Genomic DNA, 8525 nt, shown 5'->3' on the forward strand with positions numbered 1-8525 from the left:
GAGCCATAGGCCGAAATGGGGGCGGATGCAGAGGAAAGCCTTGCACACGACAATAAACACCGAGATGTTGAGGACAAAGTTCGGGGCCAGATCGTGGAAATCCAGGCCATAGTAGAACATGAGCCCCTGGACAAATGGGTGAAGAGGGAAGCCCAGTCCGTGGAGGAAATGGGGGAGGAACACCACCCTCTCATGGGGCCTAGGGGTGGGGATGAGCTGCCCCTTTTCGGGAAGCTGATACGCAATGTCATTAGACACGTATCCGGCCTTCCTCAGTTTTTTGATATGTCCCTCCGTGACGGAGGAGACCATCCACTTGCCTCCCGCTCCGGACATGGCTGGAGAAAGTTGAGGTGGGGAGTGCGGACTTGGGCGCTGGAGCTCGAGTACGCGAGAATGAATAAGCAAAGGAGGAATAAGGAGTAGGTGAAAAGGTGGATCCTTATCCCCTTATATGGGTGGACGCAACTACGTTTCCCCACCAGCCTGGTAAAACTCGCTTATCTCCAAGCGCCGTAATCAATGGCGCGGTTGGGTTACCCACGCCCGTATTGATGAGAATCCCAGAATAAGGGGACACGATCTCTGCTTTAACAAGACGTGCCAAGGAAATCGCCTCGCATGACGCGCTGAGGTGGGATAATGAAACGACTCGGATAAAGGCTTGGCCATGGTGTGTCACATTACGAAATACATCAGCAGATTAGATTTGTGTAAATATTATTCTCTCTACGGCAATATGTGGAAACTTATTTTGCAGAGCCGGACACTATCTTTGTGTTCAAAATCTTCTATGAAGTACTTGGAGGAGGAACCCGCCTTTAAATGCCGAAGACAATCTGCGCACCGGACTCGTCGTCATTGAAGCCTGGTTCAGGGGCTACTGAGGGAGTCCTGGATTAGGGGGCGTCTGGATGGCCGGACTATACCTTCAGCCGGACTCCTGGACTATGAAGATACAAGATTGAAGACTTCGTCCCGTGTCCGGGAGGGACTTTCCTTGGCGTGGAAGGCAAGCTTGGCGATACGGATATGCAGATCTCCTACCATTGTAACCGACTCTATGTAACCCTAACCCTATCCGGTGTCTATATAAACTGGAGGGTTTTTAGTCCGTAGGACGACATACACAACGACAATCATACCATAGGCTAGCTTCTAGGGTTTAGCCTCTCTGATCTCGTGGTAGATCTACTCTTGTACAACCCATATCATCAATATTAATCAAGCAGGACGTAGGGTTTTACCTCCATCGAGAGGGCCCGAACCTGGGTAAAACTTCATGTCCCTTGCCTCCTGTTACCATCCGGCCTAGACGCACAGTTCGGGACCCCATACCCAAGATCCGCCGGTTTTGACACCGACACTGGACGAAAATAAAAAATAAGAAAGGCCATAAAAAAAGAGAAGGCCCAAAAAAATAAAAAATAAAAGAGAAAGGCCATAAAAAAGAAAGGCCAAATAAAAAATGAGATAAAAAGAGAGAAGGGGCAATGCTACTATCCTTTTACCACACTTCTGCTTCAAAGTAGCACCATGATCTTCATGATAGAGAGTCTCCTATGTTGTCACTTTCATATACTAGTGGGAATCTTTCATTATAGAAATTGGCTTGTATATTCCAATGATGGGCTTCCTCAAAATGCCCTAGGTCTTCGTGAGCAAGCAAGTTGGACGCACACCCACTAGTTTCTTTTGTTGAGCTTTCATACATTTATAGCTCTAGTGCATCCATTGCATGGCAATCCCTACTCACTCACATTGATATCTATTGATGGGCATCTCCATAGCCCGTTGATACGCATAGTTGATGTGAGACTATCTTCCCCCTTTTTGTCTTCTCCACAAACCACCACTCATTTCCACCTATAGTGCTATATCCATGGCTCACGCTCATGTATTGCGTGAAGATTGAAAAAGTTTGAGAACATCAAAACTATGAAACAATTGCTTGGCTTGTCATCGGGGTTGTGCATGATTTAAATATGTTGTGTGGTGAAGATGGAGCATAGCCAGACTATATGATTTTGTAGGGATAACTTTCTTTGGCCATGTTATTTTGAAGAGACATAATTGCTTAGTTAGTATGCTTGAAGTATTATTATTTTTATGTCAATATTAAACTTTTGTCCTGAATCTTTTGGATCTGAATATTCATATCACAAGTAAGAAGAATTACATTGAAATTATGCCAACTAGCATTCCATATCAAAAATTATCTTTTTATCATTTACCTAATCGAGGACGAGCAGGAATAAGCTTGGGGATGCTTGATACGTCTCCAACGTATCTATAATTTTTGATTGCTCCATGCTATATTATCTACTGTTGCGGGCAATATTGGGCTTTATTATCCACTTTTATATTATTTTTGGGACTAACCTATTAACCGGAGGCCCAGCCCAGATTTGCTGTTTTATGCCTATTTCAGTGTTTCGAAGAAAAGGAATATCAAACGGAGTCGAAACGGAACGAAATCAACTGGAGAAGTTATTTTTGGAACGAAAGCCACCAAATAGACTTGGACTCCACGTTAGGAGATACGGTAGGTGCTCACGAGGGTGGGAGGTGCCCCCCTAGGGCGCACCCCCTACCTCGTGGGGCCCCCGTGGCTCCTCCGACGTACTTCCCGCACCCATATATATCGTCGTACCCTAAAACTTCCAGAACACACAATAGATCGAGAGTTCCGCCGCCAGAAGCCTCCGTAGCCACCGAATACCAATCTAGACCCGTTCCGGCACCCTGCCGGAGGGGGCAATCCTTCTCCGGTGGCCATCTTCATCATCCCGGTGCTCTCCATGATAAGGATGGAGTAGTTCTCCCTCGGGGCTGAGGGTATGTACCAGTAGCTATGTGTTTGATCTCTCTCTCTCTCTCTCTCTCGTGTTCTTGATTCGGCACGATCTTGATGTATCACAAGCTTTGCTATTATAGTTGGATCTTATGTTTCTTGCCCCACCTCTTCTCTCTTGTAATGAATTGAGTTTCCCCTTTGAAGTAATCTTATCAGATTGAGTCTTTAAAGATTTGAGAGCACTTGATGTGTGTCTTGCCTTGGATATCTGTGGTGACAATGGGATATCAAGTGATTCACTTGATGTATGTTTTGGTGACCAACTTGCGGGTTCCGCCCATGAACCTATGCATAGGGGTTGGCACACGTTTTCGTCGTGATTCTCCGGTAGGAACTTTGGGGCTTTGAGGTCCTTTGTGTTGGTTGAATAGATGAATCTGAGATTGTGTGATGCATATCGTATAATCATACCCACGAATACTTGAGGTGACATTGGAGTATCTAGGTGACATTAGGGTTTTGATTGATTTGTGTCTTAAGGTGTTATTCTAGTACGAACTCTAGGGTTGTTTGTGACACTTATAGGAATAGCCCAACGGATTGATTGGAAAGAATAACTTTGAGGTGGTTTCGTACCCTACCATAATCTCTTCGTTTGTTCTCCGCTATTAGTGACTTTGGAGTGACTCTTTGTTGCATGTTGAGGGATAGTTTTATGATCCAATTATGTTAGTATTGTTGAGGGGACTTACACTAGTGATGAACCCTAGGCCTTGTTTCCTAGCATTGCAATACCGTTTACGCTCACTTTTATCACTTGCTACCTTGCGGTTTTTATTATTTCAGATTACAAATACCTTTATCTACTATCCATATACCACTTGTTTCACCATCTCTTCGCCGAACTAGTGCACCTAGACAATTTACCATTGTATTGGGTCTGTTGGGGACACAAGAGACTCTTTGTTATTTGGTTGCAGGGTTGCTTGAGAGAGACCATCTTCATCCTACGCCTCCTACGGATTGATAAACCTTAGGTCATCCACTTGAGGGAAATTTGCTACTGTCCTACAAACCTCTGCACTTGGAGGCCCAACAACGTCTACAAGAAAAAGGTTGTGTTGTAGACATCACCTACCAAAGATGGCAATACCTAGATCTATTCTTGCTTGTTATGCCTAGCTAGGGGAGTTAAACGATAGCGCTTGTTGGGAGGCAACCCAATTTTATTTTTATTCATTGCTTTTTTTTCTCCTGTTTAGTGATAAATAAATTATTTAGCCTCTGTTTTGGTTGTGTTTTTTGTGTTTAATTAGTGTTTGTGCCAAGTAGAACCGTTGGGAAGACTTGGGGAAAGTCTTGTTGAACTTGCTGTAAAAAACAGAAACTTTAGCACTCACGAGAACTGCTGTCATGTTTATTTGGCAAGTTCTATTTAGTTAATTCTTTTTGCATATGTTTAATAGATAAATTCCTCACGTCCAGAAATTTATTTTAGAATTTTTGGGGTTCCAGATCTTGCGCTTTCTACAGATTACTACAGACTGTTCTGTTTTTGAGAGATTCTGTTTTTCGTGTGTTGTTTGCTTATTTTGATGAATCTATGGCTAGTAAAATAGTTTATAAACCATAGAGAAGTTGGAATACAGTAGGTATAACACCAATATAAATAAATAATGAGTTCATTACAGTACCTTGAAGTGGTATTTTGTTTTCTTTCGCTAACGGAGCTCACGAGATTTTCTACTTTAAGTTTTGTGTTGTGAAGTTTTCAAGTTTTGGGTAAAGATTTGATGGTTTATGGAACAAGGAGTGTCAAGAGCCTAAGATTGTGGATGTCCATGTCACCCCCAAGATAATCTAAGGACACCTAAAAGCCAAAGCTTTCCGGGGCATCCCCTCTTTTGTCTAGTTCTATCGGTAACTTTACTTGGAGCTATATTTTTATTCACCACATGATATGTGTTTTGCTTGGAGCGTCTTTTATGATTTGAGTCTTTGCTTGTTAGTCTACCACAATCATCCTTGCTGTACACACCTTTTGAGAGAGCCATACATGATTTGGAATTTGATAGAATACTCTATGTGCTTCACTTATATCTTTTGAGCTTTATAGTTTTGCTCTAGTGCTTCAATTATATCTTTTAGAGCACGGTGGTGGATTTGTTTTATAGAAACTATTGATCTCTCATGCTTCACTTAGATTATTTTGAGAGTCTTAATAGCATGGTAATTTGCTTAAAATCCTAATATGCTTGGTATGCAAGATTAATAATAAAACTTTCTTATGAGTGTGTTGAATACTAAGAAAAGTTTGATGCTTGATGATTGTTTTGAGATATGGAGGTAATAATATCAAAGTCATGCTAGTTGAGTAGTTGTGAAATTGAGAAATACTTGTGTTGAGGTTTTCAAGTCCCGTAGCATGCATGTATGGTAAACTTTATGCAACAAATTTGAAACATGAGGTGTTATTTGATTGTCCTCCTTATGAGTGGCGGTCGGGGACGAGCGATGGTCTTTTCCTACCAATCTATCCCCCTAGGAGCATGCGCGTAGTGATGAGGTTTTTGATGACTTGTAGATTTTTGCAATAAGTATGTGAGTTATTTATGACTAATGTTGAGTCCATGGATTATACGCACTCTCACCCTTCCATTCTTGCTAGCCTCTTCGGTACCGTGCATTTCCCTTTCTCACGTCGAGAGTTGGCGCAAACTTCGCCGGTGCATCCAAACCCCGTGATATGATACGCTCTTTCACACATAAACCTCCTTATATCTTCCTCAAAACAGCCACCATACCTACCTATTATGGCATTTCCATAGCCATTCCGAGATATATTGCCATGCAACTTTCCATCATTCCGTTCATCATGACACATTCATCATTGTCATATTGCTTAGCATGATCATGTAGTTGACATAGTATTTGTGGCAAAGCCACCGTTCATAATTCTTTCATACATGTCACTCTTGGTTCATTGCATATCCCGGTACACCGCCGGAGGCATTCATATAGAGTCATCTTTGTTCTAGTATCGAGTTGTAATCATTGAGTTGTAAATAAATAGAAGTGTGATGATCATCATTATTAGAGCATTGTCCCAAGTGAGGAATAAAAAAAGAGAAAGGCCATAAAAAAAGAGAAGGCCCAAAAAAATGAGAGAAAAATAGAGAAGGGACAATGTTACTATCCTTTTACCACACTTGTGCTTCAAAGTAGCACCATGATCTTCATAGTAGAGAGTCTCTCATGTTATCACTTTATTATACTAGTGGGAATTTTTCATTATAGAACTTGGCTTGTATATTCCAACAATGGGCCTCCTCAAGTGCCCTAGGTCTTCGTGAGCAAACAAATTGGATGCAAACCCACTAGTTTCTTTTGTTGAGCTTTCATACATTCATAGCTCTAGTGCATCCGTTGCATGGCAATCCCTACTCCTTGCATTAACATCAATCGGTGGGCATCTCCATAGCCCATTGATTAGCCTCGTTGATGTGAGACTTTCTCCTTTTTGTCTTCTCCACATAACCCCATCATTATATTCTATTCCACCCATAGTGCTATGTCCATGGCTCGCGCTCATATATTGTGTGAAAAAGTTTATAGGTTTGAGATTACTAAAGTATGAAACAATTGCTTGGCTTGTCATCGGGGTTGTGCATGATGAGAGCATTCTTGTGTGATGAAAATGAAACATGGTAAACTATATGATTTTGTAGGGATGAACTTTCTTTGGCCATGTTATTTTGAGAGGACATAATTGCTTAGTTAGTATGCTTGAAGTATTATCATTTTTATGTCAATATGAACATTTGTCTTGAATCTTTCAGATCTGAATATTCATACCACAATTAAGAAGAATTACATTAAAATTATGCCAAGTAGCACTCCGCATCAAAAATTCTATTTTTATCATTTACCTACTCGAGGACGAGCAGGAATTAAGCTTGGGGATGCTTGATACGTCTCCAATGTATCTATAATTTTTGATTGCTCCATGCTATATTATCTACTGTTTTGGACATTATTGGGCTTTATTATCCACTTTTATATTATTTTTAGGACTAACCTATTAGCCGGAGGCCCAGCCCAGAATTGTTGTTTTTTGCCTCTTTTAGGGTTTCGAAGAAAAGGAATATCAAATGGAGTCCAAACGGAATGAAACCTTCAGGAACGTGATATTCTCACCGAATACAACTCAGGAGACTTGGACCCTACGTCAAGCCAATTAACAGGAGGCCACGAGGTAGGGGGCGCGCCTGCCCCCCCCCCCAGGCGCGCCCTCCACCCTTGTGGGCCCCCTGTTGCTCCACCGACATACTTCTTCCTCCTATATATACCCACATACCCCCAAACGATCAGATACGGAGCCAAAAACATAATTCCACCGCCACAACTTTCTGTATCCACGAGATCCCATCTTGGGGCCTGTTCCGGAGCTCCGCCGGAGGGGGCATCGATCACGAAGGGCTTCTACATCATCATCCAAGCCCCTCCGATGAAGTGTGAGTAGTTTATTTCAGACCTGTGGGTCCATAGTTAGTAGCTAGATGGCTTCTTCTCTCCTTTTGGATCTCAATACAATGTTCCCCCCCTCTCTCGTGGAGATCTATTCGATGTAATCTTCTTTTTGCGGTGTGTTTGTTGAGACCGATGGATTATGGGTTTATGATCAAGTCTATCTATGAATAATATTTGAATCTTCTCTGAATTCTTTTATGTATGATTGGTTATCTTTTCAAGTCTCTTCGAAGAATCAGTTTGGTTTGGCCTACTAGATTGGTTTTTCTTGCCATGGGAGAAGTGCTTAGCTTTGGGTTCGATCTTGCGGTGTCCTTTCCCAGTGACAGAAGGGGCAGCAAGGCATGTATTGTATTGTTGCCATCGAGGATAACAAGATGGGTTTTTTATCATATTGCATGAAACTATCCCTCTACATCATGTCATCTTGCTTAAGGCGTTACTCTGTTTTTAACTTAATACTCTAGATGCATGCTGGATAGCGGTCGATGAGTGGAGTAATAGTAGTAGATGCAGGCAGGAGTCGGTCTACTTGTCTCGGACGTGATGCCTATATACATGATCATACCTAGATATTCTCATAACTATGCTCAATTCTGTCAATTGCTCAACAGTAATTTGTTCACCCACCGTAGAATACTTATGCTCTTGAGAGAAGCCACTAGTGAAACCTATGGCCCCCGAGTCTCTTTCTCATCATATCAATCTCCATCACTTTATTATTGCTTTGCTTTTTTACTTTTCCTTTTACTTTTCACTTTGCATCTCTATACCAAAAATACCAAAAATATTATTTATCATCTCTATCAGATCTCACTTTCGTAAGTGACCGTGAAGGGATTGACAACCCCTAAGCGCGTTGGTTGCATTGAGCTATTGTTTATGTGTAGGTACAAGGGACTCGCGCATAGCCTCCTACTGGATTGATAACTTGGTTCTCAAAACTGAGGGAAATACTTATGTTACTTTGCTGCATCATCCTCTCCTCTTCGGGGAAATCCAACGCAGTGCTCAAGAGGTAGCAATTACGAACTTTATTTTTATCTTTGAAGGAGGTGTCTCGCTCTTCTGGCAACTCATCTCAAACTCAATTCCCGGCCTTTAAGACTACCCCTGGGTAAGTAAGAAATTATCTTTCCTTTGTGTCTTTCAAACTGCTTCTTTATACTAACTGTTTCATAACATCTTTCTTAGTGGC

Source organism: Triticum aestivum, chromosome 4A (assembly GCF_018294505.1).
Source record: "Triticum aestivum cultivar Chinese Spring chromosome 4A, IWGSC CS RefSeq v2.1, whole genome shotgun sequence".
NCBI lineage: Eukaryota > Viridiplantae > Streptophyta > Magnoliopsida > Poales > Poaceae > Triticum > Triticum aestivum.